We start from the raw sequence: 22,204 nt of genomic DNA, 5'->3' as shown, positions 1-22,204 counted from the left end.
GTAGAGTACCTAGAGCAATTTCCATATGTTATCAAATACAAAAAGGGAAAAACAAATGTTGTAGTTGATGCCCTCTCTAGGAGACACACATTGTTTTGCTCCATAGGAGCTCAAATTTTAGGATTTGATAATATTAGGGACTTGTATGCTTTAGATGAAAATTTCTCTCCCATTTACGAGAGTTGTGGGAAAAAGGCCCAAGATGGATTCTATTTGGTTGAGGGGTATTTGTTCAAAGAGGGAAAGCTTTGCATTCCCTAAGGATCCATTAGGAAATTACTTGTGAAAGAGAGCCATGAGGGTGGGCTCGTGGGCCACTTTGGGATAGACAAGACCCTTTTCTTACTTAAAGAAAAGTTTTATTGGCCCCATATGAAGAAAGATGTCCATAAGCATTGCACTAGATGTGTGGCTTGTTTACAAGCCAAGTCTAGGGTGATGCCTCATGATCTATACACACCCTTACCCATCCCATTTGCACCTTGGGTAGACATTAGTATGGACTTTGTCCTTGGGCTTCCTAGAACCCAAAGAGGTGTAGACTCTATCTTTGTGGTGGAGGATAGGTTTAGCAAGATGGCACACTTTATACCATGCCACAAGGTGGATGATGCTTCCTATATCTCAAAACTCTTTTTTAGGGAAGTTGTGAGACTCCATGGTTTGCCTAGGACCATTGTGTCAGATAGAGATGCTAAGTTCCTTAGCCACTTTTGGAAAACCCTATGGGCTAAGCTAGGAACTAAACTTCTTTTCTCTACCACTTGTCATCCACAAACTGATGGGCAAACAGAGGTAGTGAATAGGTCTTTATCCACCCTTTTAAGGGTTCTTCTGAAAGGCAACCATAAGTCTTGGGATGAGTATCTTCCTCATGTAGAATTTGCCTACAACAGGGGGGTTCATAGAACCACCAAGCAATCCCCTTTTGAGGTTGTCTATGGGTTCAATCCCCTAACACCATTAGACGTCATTCCCCTCCCACTAGACACTTCTTTTATACATAAAGAAGGGGAATCTAGGTCAGAGTTTGTAAAGAAGTTGCATGAGAGGGTTAAGAACCAAATAGAGAACCAAACAAAGGTGTATTCAACTAAAGGCAATAGAGGAAAAAAAGAGCTAGTTCTTAATAAGGGTGATTGGGTTTGGCTCCATCTTAGGAAGGATAGATTCCCTACTAAAAGAAAATCCAAGCTTAGCCCTAGAGGGGATGGACCTTTTCAGGTTTTGGAGAGGATCAATAACAATGCCTATAGGTTGGATCTCCCAGAAGAGTATGGAGTCAGCACCACTTTTAACATTTCTGATTTAATTCCTTTAGCAGGTGGAGCTGATATTGAGGAGGAGGAACTAACAGATTTGAGGTCAAATCCTTTTCAAGGGGAAGGGGATGATGCAATCCTTCCTAGGAAGGGACCAGTCACTAGAGCCATGAGCAAGAGGCTCCAAGAGGATTGGGCTAGAGCTGCTGAAGAAGGCCCTAGGGTTCTCATGAACCTCAGGATAGATTTCTGAGCCCATGGGCCAAGTTTGGGTCCAATTCTCTTTGTACATATTAGACTAGGATGTCATTATATTTGATCCTTGTATTTAGGGGTAGTTTTGTAATTTCACATGCACTAAGTGAATATTTGATGTGTGTGGTTGGAAATAAATTTAATTGAATTGGTAGAAGCATAATCCAATTAAATTTTAGAGGGGGAGGTGAGCATTTGCTTACTACATCCCATTGCCACATCATATAGTCACACTTTGTGCATGTCCTTCATGCTTTACATGCCTCATGACACCTAAGCACACTTAGTGGAGAATCTTGGAATTGATCTTGGATTAGTGGCTGAACCATAACTAAAATTCACTAATCATAATTAGTGAAATTTTGGCTCCACAAATTCAATTTCAAATTCAAGTGAAATTTGAATTGAAATTCAAATTTCCTTCCAATTTTGTGTGACACTTAGGCTATAAATAAAGGTCATGTGTGTGCATTTTTTTCAACTTTGATCATTTGAATATTAACTTCAGATTTCAGTGCTCTTTTAGAGCACAAAATTTCACGCTCTTCTCTCCCTCTCCCTTCATTCATCTCCTTCTTCCTCCAAGCTCTTATCCATGGCCTCCTATGGTGGTGAGCTTCTTCTAGACTCATCTTCTCCTTGAAGTGGCGTCTCCTCTCTCTCTTCCTTCTCCATTCCGCTGCCATTTATCTTCCAAGAAGCAAAGGAATCCATTTGTCGCAACGTGTCCTTTTGCGGGCGAGCGAGGCGAGGCTCACGGGTGCGCTTTCCAAAGGAGGAAAGATGCGCGGAGTCGCCACCAATGTTTATTTGTGGAAAACGTCGGGAAAACCGAAGGAAATCTGTCAAAATGAAAATTCTAAGTTTGGGAGTTGTATTTACGTTTGAGGAAGGTATTAGCACCTCTCACGTTTGTCTCAAAGGACAACAACCTATTTTTTAGAATTGTGGAAATTGTGTTACCTTAAATTTTATTTCTTTTTATTTTTTGAGGTCGACAAAAGCGAGGCTTTTGCTCCTACGTACCCTCCATCGAAAAGGAAATCAGACCTACGTAGTTCTTTCCTTAAGAGTGAATCAAGCGATTCTTTTTTTACTTGAATTGTGATCATTTTCAAGGCGTTGGACCTTAAAAATGATCCTTTTTACTTGGTAAGAAACTGAAATGATAAACTTTCAAACCCTATTTTTTGTGGACGAGCTTGACTAGGCGAGTTGATTTTAGCCTTAGTTTCACTTTAGTTATTAGTCAATCCAATTAAGAATGAGAAATCCCAAAGAGAAAACGTCCGATTGATTTTTTCGCTTCATTTTACTAAAAGATATTTTTTATTATTATATTATTATTTTAACTCTTTCTTGATTTCCAACGTGGTTACGGCACGACCGAACAGTCGGAATTCATTTTAACCGAAATTAACGGATGATACAATTCAAATGATCGGTGGAAATTTATTTTATTTTTAGATTAGGCGAGAAATGACTTAAATAAATGACTGAAGCACGTCAAAAGGGGGTATAGAAAGCGAATGAAAACGAGAATAAAAAATACATGAAACAAAATGTGGACCACCACGGGTACATAGAATGAATTTGAAAAGCTCGGTTTGGGGTACTTACCAGTTGAAGACTGAAGAAAACGAAGAACGAACGATGAATGTCGAAGAACGGCTGGAAATCTTCGCGTAATTACTCACGGAAACGTTACGGAAGCGCCTCGGCTTGGATTTTCTTCACGGAAACAATTTTCCTCAGCAATTTTGAGAGAATAAGAAGTGCCAAGAAGGCTGAACCCCTTCTCTCTTCACTCCTCCCCCTATTTATAGCAAAATAGGGGAGGAGCTTGCCACCCAGCTCGCCCAGGCGAGCAAGGTTGCTTCCTCCAGAAGCAACAACCTTCTGGAGGAAGAATCTGGAAGGCCCAAGTGGGCCTGATTGCTATTTGTACCCCCCTTTTTACTAAATGCACCCCCTTTACCTTTTTTGGTAATTCTTTTTCCGTAACGTTACGAAACTTTATGAATTTCGTAACGATACTTATTTTCCTTCCGCAAGGTTACGAATCCTTACGGATTATGTATTTACTCTTTTTTAGCTTTTGAAGAAGTTACGAAAACTCACGGATTGTGAAAAATACCTCCTTTCGATTTCCGTCACCTTACGGAATTTTCACGGATCGCGTAAGCCTGCTTCCTTTTGAGTTTCAGCACGTCTCGGGACTTCACATATTGTGCAACAAAGGGCGCCAAGTATCTCGAAGTGGCCAATCAAAGGTTGTATATCATCAAATAATAATCCCGGACGGAATTAGGGTATGATAGTTGCCCCTCTTTACTTACCTTTCATCGGAGATAAGAGGAAAGCAAAGATAAGACACTGATTTCATCCATCCTGCCCTTTCTGTGATGACGACTCTTGTCTCTACTCCTTCTTTTTTCTGCACAACACAAAACAAAATACAAACAACAACAAGACCAACGAATATAATATACATATACACATATACACATGTTTGGCGAAGGAACCGATTCGGAAAATAACAGAAAAACATATTTCCCAGTCACTAGAGGCTCCACGCTTGATAACGGAGGACACATGAATAACGCTAGGCAATGAATTCATGGGTCTCCAAATAAAAAGTGGAGAATGGAGAATTGGCAAACAGCGCTACGCAATAACTTCGCGGGGCTCCAGACTCGTTGGTGGAGGATGCATGAACAGCGCTAGGCAATAACATTCATGGGGCTCCGAAAAAAGTGGAGAATGGAGAATTGGCGAACAGCGCTACGCAATAACTTCGCGGGGCTCCAGACTCGTTGGTGGAGGATGCATGAACAGCGCTAGGCAATAACATTCATGGGGCTCCGAAAAAAGGTGGAGAATGGAGAATTGGCGAACAGCGCTACGCAATAACTTCGCGGGGCTCCAAACTCGTTGGTGGAGGATGCATGAACAGCGCTAGGCAATAACATTCATGGGGATCCGAAAAAAGTGGAGAATGGAGAATTGGCGAACAGCGCTACGCAATAACTTCGCGGGGCTCCAGACTCGTTGGTGGAGGATGCATGAACAACGCTAGGCAATAACATTCATGGGGCTCCGAAAAAAAAAGTGGAGAATGGAGAATTGGCGAACAGCGCTACGCAATAACTTCGCGGGGCTCCAGACTCGTTGGTGGAGGATGCATGAACAGCGCTAGGCAATAACATTCATGGGGCTCCGAAAAAAGTGGAGAATTGAGAATTGGCGAAAAGCGCTACGCAATAACTTCGCGGGGCTCCAGACTCGTTGGTGGAGGATGCATGAACAGCGCTAGGCAATAACATTCATGGGGCTCCGAAAAAAAAAAGTGGAGAATGGAGAATTGGCGAACAGCGCTATGCAATAACTTCGCGGGGCTCCAGACTCGTTGGTGGAGGATACATGAACAACGCTAGGCAATAACATTCATGGGGCTCCGAAAAAAAAGTGGTTGGCAGGACCGAACGGTCCACCGGGTTTTTCCACCTGAAAGGCAAACATGCTTTTTGCAAAGAAAAATAAATCATTCGCGAGAGCACCATATCTTAGAGAAACAATATACTTGTGCCAAGGGTAATCTTCCTTGTGACCGAAAATGAAGGGCAGGATGTCAACATTTAGCTTTAAAATGAACATGCGGGGGAAACATCGGGCTAAGCTGAAAATAAATCACTCATAGTGTATAAAACTCACACAGGCAAGTGTTTTATCCTATTCCCAAACCATAACTGCACCATGACTTTATTTTGCACACGATTTCCTATCGAATCAAAGATCAAACGTACGATCACGGACCAATAGGATTTTCTCGAGGGTAGTGTTTTTGGAGAGAAAGCTGTGTGTTTCGGTCTTTTCCTCTTTGTTCATGTGGGGTGGGATATCGCCAGTCGAGAATGACTTTGAATGGCAATTCGAAAGGAAGAGACACCAAAAATGGGTTTTCCTTTGCTGACAGTCACTTATCTTGCCAAGAATTTATCTGGTCTGAAGATTTTCCATCCCCTTTCTTTCATTGATCCAGAATTATTCTGTTTGCCTCCGCTCTTTTCCATTTTCACTTCCCTTCGACCTTCGACCGAGAATCCTTCTTTTTCTCTTTTTTTTGTTCTTTTCTTTATTTTCATCTTTTTCTTTTCCTTTCTTTCCATTTCTTCCTTTTCTTTCTTTTCACTTCTCCTTCCCCACCCCTTTCTTTGGGAAATCGGGTTTTAGCATTCTATTCGCTCTCCCTTGAGGAGATTCTCCTGTCCTTTGCTTCGAGGAAGGAATGAGGATTCTTTTTTATTGGCCAAGGTTCAAAAAGGTCCAAGGTTGTGTTTCAATGGGGTCTTTTATCGTGGGAACCCAATCTTGATATCTGGGGCGAAACAAATTTGGGTGTCAAGGTGTCAGTCTCGGGCCGACCTCCCATATCACTCCATAAGGCACGTGTGACAATGATGATTTGAAAACAACGTGCAAAATTAGTCATGGCTACAACCAGGTGGGCACTCAAGCATCCCGTTTATGGCATTGTGATACTACAGTTGGGAATTTACACAAACAGACCCAACATTTCCAAGTTATGTTCTTTCATCAGTTCAATGAATTCATCCATTCTTATCTCGGTTTATTTTGGAAAATAAACTGTTAGCATCAGTCCCTTGTTTCCAGAAGATACGTTTGCTCTTTACGAATGATTTATACTTCTTAACTATAACATGTCGACCTTCGCGGTTTTTCTTTCTTTTTCCTTTTTGTTTCATTTTTATATATTCACAAAATTATACACCTATGGTCCTCTATGAAGAAATTTTCTTTGTATATCTACACTCTTGTACATAACAAACTCTTTCTGTATATGCATTGGAACCCTCTCTCTTCACGTCACACGGTCAAACCCTATTTACATTCAAAGATCTTTTTCATTTTTCTCCAACGCACACCTATGGTTCATACAAAAGTTTCTTTATATACACTCGTTGTTCACACACACAAGAATTTCTCTACACGTATTTTTTATAAAAACCCTTCTATGCGCATTTTCCTTTTTCTTTATATACGCAGACATTTTATTCACAAAACTTCTTTCCTTTTTTATCATGATTTTGGTTCATTTTATTTTTAGGACGACGTTCCTAAATGAAAAAAAATTCTACGCGATTCCGGAATTTCAACAGACACTATTGACAACAATGAAACAAGTACTGACGTAACAACTCAAACGATATGTATGTACAAAACAAAAGTCAATCAACACGAAACAAACGTTAGTCCCTCAGTCACACAAAAATAAGATGATATGTAACAGGAAAAAATGGAAACAAAAAAAAAGAAATACGGATCAAGGGATCTCCCAATCATGTGGCTCCGCTCCCTCCTAAGAAATCAAGTAAATCGGTCATCTCCTCGTCCTTGCGGGCCTCATCTGCCTCGTCGGGAGCCTCTGCTCGGGCCTCTGGCCAATCTCTGGGCCATGCGACCTCTGCCTTGAACTGATCCGGAGTAGGGCACGGAAAAGAAGTAAAACCCTAGCTTTGCAGGCTGAGGCTCAACTAGTAAAGACAATCATGGGTCTGTACATGCGCCCGGTGGTTGGCCGCCTGCTGGCGAACCAAATGCCGTAAATACTACTCCGTATCAAATGATCCAGCTGGGCCAGCCTGATGAGGTGGCGGCGCGTCTGCGGCCTGCGGAGCATCCCCCTGGGCCTATCTCTGCGTGCAATACTTCTCAATAAAAGCTCGGGTGATGGGCGGCCGAATCACCTTGCTAGGTGCGACGGGGACTCCGAACGACTGGCAGAGTCCTGTGATCAAGGCGGGAAATCCCAAGGCCTTGTTGGACTTATCCGGGTCCAGAGGGTGCCTGGTAGGCGCCATACCTGCAAATAGATAGATGGCATCAGCGATTAACTGAGCCACGTGAATGCTCATCCGCGTCAGGATGGCGTACACCAGCTGACACTTCGGCAGGGGGAGGTCGGAATTATGATCGCTGGGCTAGACGTTGCTGGGCAGCAAAGTCATCCAGATCTGGGTCAGGGTGGTCATGTTGGTGCGCATGATCCGCACCCATCTTCCAGCAGCAGTCTGGGCAAAATCCTGCCCCGGTATACATAGCAACTGGGCGATGGCCTCCTCATCAAACCCGTCGGACCGGTTCCTCCTCTGGCCATACCCGCATTCCTGGCCCTCCTCCAGCACTAAAGGGTATCCCAGGAATTGGCTGAGAGCATCCGCATCGAATGGGATCCACTGACCCCTCACCCAGGATCGCATATCTCGTACACCCTCCACTGTAGGCCAAGCATTGGCATAAAACTCGAGGACTATGTCTGGGTCAAACTTGGCCATGGGGGTAACCAGCGATGCCCACCGCCGGCAAACTACCTCCTCCTGGAAGTCGGTATACTCGTCGTCCCTGAGCTGGACGCGTCGCTCCCGGAGAAATGACCATCCCTTGATGGCCTCGAAGCGCTGCTTGTGCTCAGCGCTCCTAAAACGGTGGCTGTCATATTCGGGAGCGGAACTGGTTCCTTCAGCCGCTTTATCCTTCCTGGATCTCTTTGAGGCAAGCTTCCTCGGGGCCATTTCTTGTTGGAGTGAGTAGAAACACCAAAAATGAAAGCAAAATGCAACCAAAAGTGGCTTAGGGGAGCAAAAACCGCAAGCCTTCGTGAGTTCTCTCTTTTGAATGAGGGGGGGGGGGGGGAGTTTTTGGATACAAAAACGTTCCCCTCCCTCGTTTTTATATTTTGAATGCAGGGGTTGCTCGCCCAGGCGAGCTAACCTGCCAATTTTTTTTTTTTAGGATACATTAACCATGCCTTCCCCCCCCCCCCCACTTATGGGTTAGCGTTTTGCCTACTTGAACCTACTTAAGTTAGAATTAGGCGTCGATTACTTATTTAAAAAGAAACAATAGTAGTAAAATACTGCGAATTCAAAGGATACTGGGCTGCCTTGCAGCGACGTTCTCCGCTGGCCCAGTGCCGGGAAGGGGTGACGATTGGTCGGTCGTGACCCTATCCTCCATTTTCCTCCATCCCTAAGTACCTGCAAGTAGGAGACAAACAATATGCGGCCAATCGTGACCGGTCATCGTCTTACCTTGGTTGATTTCTGCCATTGACTTGTCTTGACTTCTGACCGTGGCCTGAGACGATTCTACTCCTTGGTATCATAAGATATGCATGTGCATGTGCATGTATGAATGCTTCTAATGCAATGATTTTTTAGTGAAGGCTGGTTAGATTCAATTTTAAATAAGCGTTTGGGGCACCCCATAAACCGAGCGAAGAGGGCTCAGGTTATAACAAATTAAAACACAAGGTTTGAAACCAAAGGGAGGACTGAAACCTCGCCCATCTTTTCTTTTCAAAGAAACGAGACAAATACAGTGAATGGGAATCCCTAGAGGAAACCAAGAAGAACGAGAAAAACTCAGAAATAAAAACATGCAACGGTCCTCTCGATTGCCCCAGACTTCAAGCGTAATATCGTTTAACTACATCGGAGTTCACGGGCGAGGGCAGCTCCTCGCCATCCATGTGGGTGAGTATCAGAGCACCCCCAGAAAAAGCTCTTTTCACCACGAAAGGTCCTTCATAATTTGGGGTCCACTTGCCTCGATTATCCTTAACAACGTGGGACATCTTCTTCAGCACGAGGTCCCCCTCGTTGAACTTGCGCGGGCGTACCTTCTTGTCGAATGCGTTCTTTATCCTTCGTTGATACAGACGCCCATGGCTCATGGCTGCCAAACGCTTACCTTCAATGAGGTTAAGTTGGTCGTAGCGTGCTTGAGCCCACTCTGACTCTTCTAGGCCTGATTCCGCTATTATCCTCTGAGAAGGAACCTCCACCTCAAATGGGAGTACTGCTTCCATCCCATAAACCAAAGAATACGGCGTTGCCCCAGTAGAAGTTCGTACCGAGGTTCTATATCCGTGCAGGGCGAAAGGCAACATCTCATGCCAATCTTTGTATGACACTGTCATCTTCTGAACAATCTTCTTAATATTTTTATTCGCAGCCTCTACAGCCTCATTCATCTTTGGCCGATAAGGGGTGGAGTTATGATGCCGGATCTTGAAATCCTCGCACATTTCCTGCATCATCTTGTTGTTCAGATTGGTGCCATTGTCAGTAATGATCTTCCTAGGGAGTCCGTATCGACAAATCAGCTCCTACTTTATGAATCTGATTACCACACTTCTCGTGACATTAGTATAAGAAGCCGCTTCGACCCACTTGGTGAAGTAATCTATCGCCACAAGAATGAAGCGGTGACCATTCGACGCTTTGGGTTCGATGGCCCCAATGACATCTATTCCCCACATGGAAAAAGGCCAAGGAGCGGACATAACATTCAGAGGATGTGGCGGAACATTGACATTGTCCGCGTACGCCTGAAATTTATGACACTTTCTTACATGAGCGCAACAATCGCTTTCCATATTGAGCCAGTAATAACCGGCCCTAAGGATTTTTCTGGCCATAGCATGCCCATTGGCATGTGTCCCAAAGGAACCCTCGTGGATCTCCTCAATCATGAAGTTCGCCTCTTTGGCATCTACGCATCGCATGAGGGTCATGTCGTGGTTCCGTTTGTACAGGATGGTACCACTTACAAAGAAACCAGTAGCCAATCTCCTCAACGTCCTTTTGTCATTGTCAGAAATCCCCGGTGGGTATTCTTTGTTCTCGACATATTGTTTGATGTTGAAATACCACGGTTTCCCATCCCGCTCTTCCTCTATTGCATAACAATATGCCGGCCTGCCCTGAGATTTGAATTCGATGTACGGCAGATCCCCGTGTGGGGCAAGTTGAAACATGGATGCCAGGGTGGCTAATGCATCAGCCATTTGATTCTCTTCTCGAGGTATGTGGTGGAAAGAACTGTCGTCAAAGTACTTGGCTAACCTCAAGATGTGAGTTTGATAGGGTATCAACTTCGGATCCCTAGTTTCCCATTCTCCTTTCAACTGGCGTATCACCAAAGCTGAGTCTCCATACACCTTGAGTAGTTTTACATCAAAATCAATGGCCGCCTGAACCCCGAGGGCGCATGCTTCGTACTCGGCCATGTTGTTGGTACAATCAAAGCCTAGCCTAGCCGTGAAAGGAATACAGTGATCATCCGGGGATACAAGGACTGCCCCCACTCCATGGCCCAAAGCATTAGATGCCCCATCGAAGCAAACAATCCATTTGTCTATGTCCTCGTGCGTCCGCTTCTCTTTAAACAGGGCCATGATATTTTCATCTGGGAACTCAGGGTGCATCGGCCGATAATCCTGGAGGGGTTGCTGGGCCAAATAATCCGCTAAGGCACTTCCCTTTACCGTCTTTTGGGTGACGTAAACGATATCGAATTCAGATAATAGTACCTGCCACCTAGCGATTCGTCCCGTGAGGGCCGGTTTCTCAAAGATGTATTTCACGGGATCCATTTTGGAAATAAGCCATGTGGTATGGCTGAGCATGTACTGCCTAAGCCGATGTGATGCCCATACCAGAGCACAAAACGTCCTTTCCAGCATTGAGTAATTCATCTCACATGCGGTAAACTTCTTGCTTAGATAGTAGATGGCTTGCTCCTTTTTCCCAGAATCATCGTGCTGACCCAACACGCACCCCATAGACTCGTCCAACACGGTCATGTACAGGAAAAGAGGTCTTCCAGCTACAGGTGGCATGAGCACCGGGGGGTTTATGAGACTCTGTTTGATCTTCTCGAAGGCCTCTTGGCAGTCACTGTTCCACAGGACCGCCTGGTTCTTACGTAATAGCTTGATAATGGGCTCACAAGTAGGGGTGAGTTGCGAGATAAATCTCGCGATATAATTCAACCTGCCCAAAAAACCCCGAACTTGCTTCTTCGTGCGTGGTTCTGGCATTTCAAGGATGGCCTTCACTTTCTCGGGATCTATCTCTATCCCTTTCTAACTTACGATAAATCCTAGCAACTTCCCCGACTTCACCCCGAAGGTGCATTTGGTTGGGTTTAGTTTTAGTTGGTATTTCCACAACCTTCCAAACAGCTTACGCAGATTGACAAGGTGTTCGTCCTCAGTTCGAGACTTGGCAATCATGTCATCTACGTAGACCTCTATTTCCTTATGCATCATATCATGGAACAACGCCACCATGGCACGCTGATAGGTTGCCCCGACATTTTTCAGCCCGAAGGCCATCACTTTATAGCAGAACGTCCCCCATAAGGTGACGAAAGTGGTCTTCTCTACATCTTCGGGTGCCATCTTTATTTGATTATACCCCGAGAAACCATCCATAAATGAGAAAAGGGCGAACTTGGCTGTATTATCTACCAATATATCAATGTGTGGCAGGGGAAAATTGTCTTTAGGACTGGCTCGGTTCAAGTCCCAGAAGTCCACACACATTCGAACCTTGTCGTCCTTTTTCGGGACTGGGACAATATTGGCCACCCATTCTGGGTACCGAGCTACAGCTAAGAACCCTGCATCAAATTGCTTCCTTACTTCTTCTTTAATTTTTAAAGACATCTCGGGTCTCATTCTTCGTAACTTTTGCTTAACCGGGGAAGACCCAGGATTCAAAGGCAACTTATGCTGCACAATGTCGGAATCCAGACCGGGCATGTCTTGATATGACCATGCAAAGACATCTTGATACTCTTCAAGAAGGGTTATCAAGCCTTGGCGGATAGGCGCGGTCATACCAGTTCCTACCTTTACTTCTTTCTTTTCCTCCGTGGTCCCCAAGTTTACCAATTCGGTTTCTTCTTGGTGAGGCTTCATTTCACGTTCTTCCTGAGCGACCAACCTCTCCAACTCTGGTGAAAGGACGTCCTCTTCCTCTTCCTCATTTATCATTTGGCTTATATCTCGATCGAAATCGATTGTCAAACCCTCGTTGTTAGGATCCTCAAAGAATCGACCCTCATATCTATACCAAACAAGATAAAACATGCAAAATGATATGAGAAAAGGTGGAATTGCAAGAACAGATGAAACAAGATCTCTTTGTTTTATTTAATAAGGTAGGTTTCACAAAACAAAAGAGAAAGGCAATCTATAGGCTCTAATTACATTGAATCAGCGGTATAGACTTCCGACTGGCTTATCACGCGCCAGTTCCCCACTTGAGAATCGGGATGGCATGGTTGCACAAAACTTGGCGGGTCTTGAGGGAACTCCTCTTCTACTGCGGCCACCTCCTCCTCGGACACCGTTCCGGCACCGGTGAAACACTGGCTAATACGGCCGGGCCATACCCTATCCGCCCGAAGCCTTGACGGCACATTCCTCCTCCCCGGCATCCCGGGTTCATACCCTAATCCATATTTGTATGGATTTCCCTTGATATCGACCACGTCGGCATTTCCGAGGCCGTCCTTGCCTAGACCCATTACGGGCTCAAATCCGTTCCTGAGTATAACACGCGCCACCATTATGGCCGCGTTGGAGAGAGAAGGTAGCAACGGACTTGGTTCCACAGAGGCGCAGCTCACCACCTCGAAGGATTGGAAAGCCGTTTCCAATGATTCTTCCGCCGCTTCTACGTATGGGGCGGAGGAGGGGCAGCTCACTAACATATCCTCTTCACCCGACACTATCACTAAAAGTCCACCCACTGCGAACTTCAATTTCTGGTGAAGCGTTGAAGGGACCACTCCCAGGGCATGGATCCAAGGTCTTCCCAAGAGGCAGCTATAGGCGGGATTTATATCCATTACTTGAAACACCACATTGCAAGCGTGGGGGACTATCTGAATGGGAATGTCGATTTCCCCCATCACTTCCCACCGAGTACCATCAAAGGCTCGCACCACCATCGAGCTCGGTTTTAAACGCGACGCACTAAAAGGAAGCTTTTCCAAAGTGGTCTTCGGCATTACATTTAAACTCGATCCATTGTCGATAAGCACCTTTGCGACAACATGGTCCATACACTTTACCGACACATGAAGAGCCTTGTTGTGTCCTCTCCCCTCTACGGGAATCTCTTCTTCCGCAAACGCGATATAATTGTTGGTGGTTATATGATTAACGATGCCTTAAAAACCCTCCACTGAGATATCGTGGGCTACATGGGCATCATTGAGAACTTTTATCAACAGCGTACGATGAGGCTCGGAGTTTATGAGCAGTTCAAGCAACGAGATTCTTGCTGGAGTTTTATTCAGTTGCTCGACTACCTTAAACTCGCTTTGTTGGATGAGGCGAAGGAACTCATGGGCCTCTTCCAAAGTCATCGTCTTTCCTTGAAGACCTTCTTTCTTTTCAGCCCCTCTTACCACTGGAGGATCTACTTCTTTCGAGGGGGTGGCTACGTCTGTGGGCTCTTGGACCATGGGCGCTTTCCCCTTGGAGGGAAACTCCGCCGGGTGAGGGAAAGCGAACACCCGACCACTGCGGGTTACGCCACTGAGGCCGGTGATGTTGGTCACCTTAGCTGACAGGGAGTCAACTTCGATTGCAACTCTTTTGCTGAATGCGGGAGGGGTATACTTCCATGGAACGACCTTATTACTTTGATATGCAAATGGCGTTGGCTTGGGCGTTGTCCGGGGGTATATGGGTGTGGAGCCGGTCCCTTTCCTAGTAAAACATATCACAAGGGCCTTGGGGGTTAGAGGAACCTTCTTCTCTTCCGACTGCATGCAAATTTGTGGTTCTTCCCTCCCTCCTTTGGACACTTCAAGCTGCCCGCAATCCATGAACTGCTGAAGCAATTCTTCTACCGCGGGACAGGTTTCCATGTCGTGCGACTCCTCGAGGTGAAACAAACATTCATCCCTTTCGCCTCCGCCACGGGAGACCATACATGCCGCTTGCAGCGATTGGTAGATAAAACGTCTGGAAGTAGCCACCTCTCCTAATCTCCTTGCCCACGATGGCCCATCTTCTTGGATGGCGTTTACGCTAGCCTTTCCATGAATAGCTAGCGGGTTAGTTTTAACATTTGGGCCTTCCTCTTGAAATGATAGCCAGCTGGCACTGATTAGGTGCTGCACTTTATACTTGAACGGGCAGCAGGAGTCAATGTTGTGTCTGGGAGCTCCACTATGGTACGCACACTTGGCACCCGAGTCATACCACTTGGGGTAGGGAGGCTGGAAGACCCTCCCGGGTATGGCTACCACCAAATGATTCTCCAATAATGAAGGCCATAATTCGGAGTATGCCATGGGAATAGGAGAGAAGTTATCTTCCGGGAGTGGGCTCTGTGCATTTTTATAGCTCGTGTCGGGGGCCGTATTGTTGACTGGCCGGGGCGTGGCTGGAGCTGTGCGTTGGGCCGGCGTTCTCTCTGCCGCGGGCGGTCCTTTTACTTGAGTCGGGGGGAAACTCCCGGCTCGGATTGAAAAATTTGGGGGATTGGGCTAGTATGAGCTTTGGATATTTTGGGGTGCTTTCATCCATGTCGGGGCGGTGGTGACCGCGTGGGCGTCTCCTTCCTTTTTCCTCGCGCCCACTACTGAGGCTCTTCTGTTATTGTTGGGGGCCACATAGGAAGCATATTCAAACTTGCCTTTTCGTAGTCCGGATTCAATCCTTTCTCCGGTGAAGACGAGATCCGCAAAGTTAGCTGGCATGTAGCCTATCAGCTTTTCATAGTAGAACGTGGGTAACGTATCTACCATAATTGTGATCATCTCCCTCTCCGTCATCGGCAGTACGACTTGGGCTGCGAGATCTCTCCATCTTTGGGCATATTCCTTAATGGACTCATGCTCTCGCTTAGTCATACTCTGAAGCTGGTTCTGATCGGGAGCCATATCTGTATTGTACTGGTACTGGCTAATGAAGGCAGTTGCCAAGTCCTTCCATGATCGGATATGGGAAGCTTCCAGATTGGTATAACATGCTATAGCTGCTCCGGCCAAGCTGTCTTGAAAGAAATGGACCAACAACTTTTCGTCCGCAGAATACGCCCCCATTTTTCGGCAATACATCCGAAGATGCCCTTTCGGACATGTCGTCCCTTTGTACTTATCAAAGTCCGGTACTTTGAACTTGGGAGGAATGAAGATATTGGGTACGTGACATAAGTCCACTAGATCCGAGAATGGGTAATTGCCGAGGCCCTCGACTGCTCTCAACCTCTCTTCAAGCGCCTCAATCTTTCCCTTATCTTCCACGAAGGGAATAGATTCTTTTGCGGGTGTGGGTGAAGCCGGGATATGGTGGACTATGTTTGGTTGGGGTAGTTCATGGGGGGACGGATCTTTGAGGTGGAGCAGGGGACCGAGATGGGTATCTCCTTCCTCATCGTCTTGCCCGGGATAGTCGTCATAAGGTGGGAGTTGTCCCTCGAAAGTAGGGGCTTGGCTTAAATCTTCCGGGGTGGCACGGGGAGTGAAGTCTGGAGGCAAGCCATAGGGGTAAGCTTGCGAACTATACCTCCGACCAAACACTGCCGTGTTTCTGTCTCGGCCCGGATTTAAGGCGGGCTGCAGCACCGACTCCGCTTCCCTAACTGTACTGGAGGCGGTTGCCGTGGCTTTATCCTCTATAGTTTTCTGGAGTTTTAACATGACCTCCGAGATGGAAGCCATTTGATCTTTTAAGGCCGATAGATCGGCCTTCATCTGTTCCTGCACGCCCTCTTCATTATCCATTTTTCTGGATCGAGTGTTATAGGGGTGCCTCGGTGCTTTCTTAGTTATGATGAAATTCCTAAAGAAATAAACAACGGTGAGTATGCCAGCAAAACATGAATATGCAAATGAATGATCGGAGCACTTGGATCCACCCCAAGGTTTTTTAGATAACGTGATAATTTCAGAACTTCTCATTTTATAAAAAGAACAAAGCTTTCATCTAGCCAAGATTATACAAAGGTGTTACAAGAGAACCTAACGGTTTCTAATTATGTGGGCCATCAAATCTATCATGTGTTGACAGTAATTGATTAGCCCATGAATCTCCTCGGGGGCCGTACACACTTCGGCCATGGCTTTTGCTTTGGCTAATAGACGCGGGAGGTCTTGACTTCCATTCAAGGTCAAGGCGAACCTATCCATCCATATAGTCGCTTCTTGATGCAATGCATCAATCACCCTCCCTCTTGCTTCTTTTTCGGCGTACACTTGTGCAAAATCCTCTGCTAGCTTTTGTTTATGGGTCACAGACAGGTTCAACTCTTCCTTGTATTGCCCTATGATAGCTAGCATGCTTTGCTCCGTGGCTTCCAAGTGTTGAGCCAAACTTCTCTTGGACCTTGCGCATGCAGCTAACTCTTCTTTTAAGATCATGCCATGCACCCGTGACCGGTCTCTTTCCTCTCTTCGGAGTTTGAGCTCAGTGTTGCTACCCCATAATGCTCCTCGGAATTTCTCTCGGCCATATTCCTCCTTGCGGGCCCTTTTGGTTTCTTGTTCAAGGGCTCTTGCAGTGGCCGCGTTTTCCTCTTGTAACTCGGTATACTCTTTCCGGACGTGTGTAGCGGCTGATTTGAACTTCTCCTTGGCGAGTCTCGCCTTCCCTAGCTCTAATTTTAGAGCTTGGACTTCTTCATCTTCCTCCAGAGCTTCGAAGTTCTCCTCATTGATAACTTTCAATTTGGAGAGCCAATCTAACCCTCGCGTGTGAACTCTTAGCCATCCATGATAACCACCGATGACGCCATTTCGGATGCCTCTAAGCTCCTTGTCTTTCCTCAACGGACTTCTCCACGCCTTGTGGACTCTTTGTATCACCTTGAGACTTTGCGCGCCTAGATGCCTCACAAGGAAAGGCGAGAGACTTTCTTCTGTTGGCGCTCCCCTCATGGGGTACCCTAGCTGTCTTATGGCGAGTGCGGGATTATAATTAATACAACCCCTAGTCCCTATCAATGGAACATTAGGGTAGACCCCACACGAGAAAAGAACTCCTTCCTTGCCTTCCTTCCAACGAGGAAACCAATTGATTGCGTTGCCTCCTATCCCAGCCAAATGTTGGTCCCAATCGACTCTTCCTTTTTCGGCGCATGAGCGATAACTTTGAAGCGGACACGGGTGTCTTGTGTCTTGTTGGAATAGGTGTGAAACCAACCACACACAGAGAGCGGGTAAACAACAGACAATCCGTGCATTGTTTTTCTCACACCTCCGGTCAAAGGTGTCAAACAAATCTGCCAAGATAGCCACCACTCGACTCTCCTTGCTATGGTGATATGCGAGGAAAGCATCAATGGCGGCTAAGTCCACCAAACCGTCCACGTTCGGAAAGAGGACAACCCCAAAAATCAACAAAGCTAATATATCCGCAAACGGGCCCCACTTCTCTTGGCACGCCATATCCCTTGCTTTGCCTTCCAAGTATTTCCGTGGCAGGCCTACTACGCCGTTGCGAGTTTGCTTCATGCGATCCAACTCTTTTGTCGAATCCCCAACCACAGCTGCAATCTTGCTCAAGGAGGGAAGAAATCCGGAGAAAAGATACGGTCTTCTTCCTCCAAGAGGGCATCCTAGTATTTCCTCAAACTCTTCAATAGTCGATACCATTTGGAAGTCCCCAAACGTGAAACACCTCAACGGCTGGTCATAGTATTGGGCGAGGGATATGACAGCTTCCGTAAATACCTCCGCTGCGGTCAAATCTAGAATCTTCCCGTACACTTTGCGGAAGGCTTGCCTTTGGAGAGATCCCATCAATCGTCCCAATTCCTTGAGGCTGGTGACATTTAGACTTTTAACCTTGACTTGATAAAACCTTTTGCCGTTTTGATTTGTCCCCATCATTTACCTAAAAAGGGGTGGATCAAGACTCCGACATGAATGATGCAATGCGTATGCATGAAACGGAAAGAAAACAACACAAATGGGTAATTCACACATACGAGACCGCAAAGATCCAATTTTAATGCTACGTTTAGGGCATGATGGCGCCTCAACGTAGTATTAAAAAGTTTACGCATTACTCTGAAGAAACCAAACATCACTAGCAAAACTATAAAATAGTGCTATTTATCAAAAGATGCATGAGAACAAATGGCACGGAGCGTGTTTGCTCTTTGCCCCTATTTTGGGAACCTATAGGATAATATCTAGGGGTCTCTAATAACTACTCCCCAATAATTCATAACTCACACGGCTGTTTTCTAGAGGTATCATCACTCAAGATAATAATATTGTGGCGGTATGGAATACCAGCGACAACACATTATAAAAAGAGAAAGCTCTAGATGAGGTTTCACTATTATCAAGCAAGTCGGAGACCTAGTGATGTGCCATCATTTTCTTCTATTTTCTAAACCCTTTTTGCACCATTTTAATTACTGATTGGTCTTAATTGTCAGTTAATCAGGCAGATTTATTATTTGGGCTCATTTAGCTAATTTGATGATTTTAATCTAATTTCAGGAATTAATGAAACATTGGGCTTAATCCGGATTTTGGTTATGGACTTGAAGAGGGCAAATAAAGCAGTGCTTACCTTAGTTAATTTCTAATTAGGAAATTTCGCAATTTTATTTTATGTTGTTCAATGTTTATTTCGTTTTGGGCCAGAGTATTGTAATAGGGCCCAGTGACTTTGAGTGACTCTTTTTAAATAGCAGCCTTGGGATTCGTGCAAGGCATTCTGTTATGCTATTCATTATTCAGAGCTTTTGTTTTAGGGTTTTCGTTTTTCTGCTTAATGCTACTGTTCACGTAATGCAATTTTACGTTTTCTGTTTCTAATTACAATTTCGTTCTTGCTTCTTCTTCTACTCTCATTTACGTTTCTGTTTCATCTATGTTTCTGTTCATTTACGTTTTTGTTCATTTACGTTTCTGCTTCATGTTTCATTTGCGTTTTCTGTTTGAATCCATGGAAGGCTAGATTTTCTGGTGTTGTTTCCTTTTGAGGACGAAGCCCAACTCTCTTTGAGGTTTCGCTTGTAATGTGGTTCCCTGGCAGCTTTCCCTTCACCAGTTATCCCAAATTCATGAATATTAATCAGTGCACGCTTCGTGTTCGATTAATTGCCTCTGAGCCTAACTTGCGTTCATGCTTAATGGACGAAGGGCTAACTGGTGTATGTGGTGCCTAATCACGTATTTACAACCCTAAGTTGATTTTCGCTTAGTAAATTGAAATAGGGTTGGATTAAGTGGTTGACTGTTAGGGACGAATTCTCCATAACCCAGGATAAGAGAATGGCTTCTGAATCAAAGGAAACAACCCGTTTTTAATATTAGTAATTTCGTATTCTAGTTTACCTGTTCTGCTCTTTAATCACAAAACAAACAAACCCCCCCCAATCGTTACTGTTACTGCAAGTATATTATGAACATTTGGTTTGTCACTGCTCGTTGGGAAACGACCTAGGATCACTTCCTAGTTACTGCATTTTCATGTTTATTTGATTCGGGTACGGCCTCGATCAAATTTGGCGCCATTGCCGGGGAGCAGTGTCCAAAGGTTCATAATAGCTAGCTAGTGTTGTGTGTTTAATCCTTTCGTGTTTTATGTTTAAATTGTTAGTATTGTGTTAGTATGTGTGTTAGTGTTGTTTAGTGTCCTGGTATTTTGTTTAATGTGTGTTCTGTTTCAGTTTTTCCATTAAGCGTTTCCCCTGTTTCAGTCTTGGGTGTTTTGCTGTGAAGATTGTGCTTGCGGCAAAAACAGAGTAGTAGTAGAAATCAATTAGAGACGGATTTTAGCGACCACCCATGCTGAATTATTTGTGATTTTTTGTTTTAGTAGCAAGGGTTGTTATTTTTGGCTGAATTTTTTTGTGGTAACTTCTTTTAATCCATATTTTGTGGGAAAAATAGCTAGAGCCTTTAGTTTGGTCAGATTTGAAAGTTCCAAAAAACTAGCAAATTTTGTGTTTGTCAAAACTTCAAACGGCCATAACTTTTGCTCCGGTTATCAGAATCGCAATTATTATATATGCATTTGGGGTAGAAAAAAATTTCCTACGCCGTGGCAGCCCGCCATAGGCTGGCTGAGGTATCCATCATCCAAAAAAAGTGATTCTGTCAAAAGTTTTTTATTTTTCAAGTTTTATTCACTTATTTTTCTTAACTTACCATTTTTAGCTTTCATAGTTAGACTTTGAATTTTTGTCTGAATTTTTTTGTGCTATCTTCTCATCATTTTATAAGGTTGCTCACAAAATTTCAAGTCATTTGGATATCATTTGAGGGTAGCTGTAGTTCAAACCTACACCTTTATTTACATGATAAGGCAACTAGTTGTGTGCATGCTGAATGTAGTGTATGACTAGAGGTAATCCATCTGACTTACAACCCTTTGATCCTGAGATAGATAGGACATTTCATAGATTAGTTAGGCATCATTTTATACCTTTTGATCATTCTGAGCATTCCATTACTGGTGAATCTGTGCATTCTGTTATTGGTGATTTTGAACATCCTGATCTTGAGCATTATAATTTTGAGCATTCTGATTCTGAGCATTTTGATTTTGCACATTCTGAGAACATGGCACAACCTCCACCCCGTGAGAGGACTCTAAGGGAAATGGCTGCACCTGATTTCACCTACGAAAGCTTGTGCATCCAATACCCTGATGAGGATGTCCCATATGTTCTTAAAACTGGACTGATTCATTTGCTTCCAAAGTTTCATGGCCTTGCAGGTGAAGACCCGCACAAACATTTGAAAGAATTTCACATTGTCTACTCAACCATGAAACCCCCAGATGTCCAAGAGGATCACATATATCTGAAGGCTTTTCCTCATTCATTAGAGGGAGTGGCAAAGGACTAGCTGTATTACCTTCTCCAAGGTCCATCACGAGCTGGGATGACCTTAAGAGAGTATTCTTAGAAAAAAATTTCCCTGCTTCCAGGACCACAGCCATCAGGAAGGATATCTCAGGTATTAGACAACTCAGTGGAGAGAGCCTGTATGAGTACTGGGAGAGATTTAAGAAACTATGTGCCAGTTGCCCCCACCATCAGATTTCAGAACAGCTTCTTCTCCAATATTTTTATGAAGGACTCAGTAATATGGAGAGAAGTATGATAGATGCTACCAGTGGTGGAGCCCTTGGAGACATGACTCCTGCTGAAGCCAGAAATTTAATTGAGAAGATGGCTTCCAACTCCCAGCAGTTTAGCGCCAGAAATGATGCCATAGTCATTAGAGGAGTGCATGAGGTAGCTACAAACCCATCTGCATCATCTGAAACTAAGAAGTTTGAAGGCAAACTGGATGCATTGGTTAACTTGGTAACCCAACTGGCCTTGAATCAGAAATCTGTACCTGTTGCAAGGGTTTGTGGTTTGTGCTCCTCTGCTGACCACCATACAGACCTTTGCCCTTCCATGCAGCAACCTGGAGCAATTGAGCAGCCTAAAGCTTATGCTGCAAATATTTACAATAGACCTCCTCAACCTCAGCAGCAAAATCAACCACAGCAGAACAATTATGACCTCTCCAGCAACAGATACAACCCTGGATGGAGGAATCACCCTAACCTCAGATGGTCCAGCCCTCAGCAACAACAACAGCAGCCTGCTCCTTCCTTCCAAAATGCTGCTGGCCCAAGCAGACCATACATTCCTCCACCAATCCAACAACAACAACAACCCCAGAAACAACCAACAGTTGAGGCCCCTCCACAACCTTCCCTCGAAGAACTTGTGAGGCAAATGACTATGCAGAACATGCAGTTTCAGCAAGAGACCAGAGCCTCCATTCAGAGCTTAACCAATCAGATGGGACAATTGGCTACCCAATTGAAT

At 44.9% G+C, this 22,204-nt stretch overlaps 1 non-coding gene across 1 annotated transcript; it reads right to left on the bottom strand.

The window, feature by feature from the left end:
• Positions 1 to 21,313: 21,313 nt before the first annotated feature.
• On the bottom strand, positions 21,314 to 21,420 carry LOC114410944. The gene has a single exon (XR_003666335.1). It is a non-coding gene; the product is annotated as a small nucleolar RNA R71 (small nucleolar RNA).
• Positions 21,421 to 22,204: the final 784 nt, after the last annotated feature.

Source organism: Glycine soja, chromosome 4 (assembly GCF_004193775.1).
Source record: "Glycine soja cultivar W05 chromosome 4, ASM419377v2, whole genome shotgun sequence".
NCBI classification, from domain to species: Eukaryota; Viridiplantae; Streptophyta; class Magnoliopsida; order Fabales; family Fabaceae; genus Glycine; species Glycine soja.
This window is presented reverse-complemented; position numbering and strand designations above follow the sequence as displayed.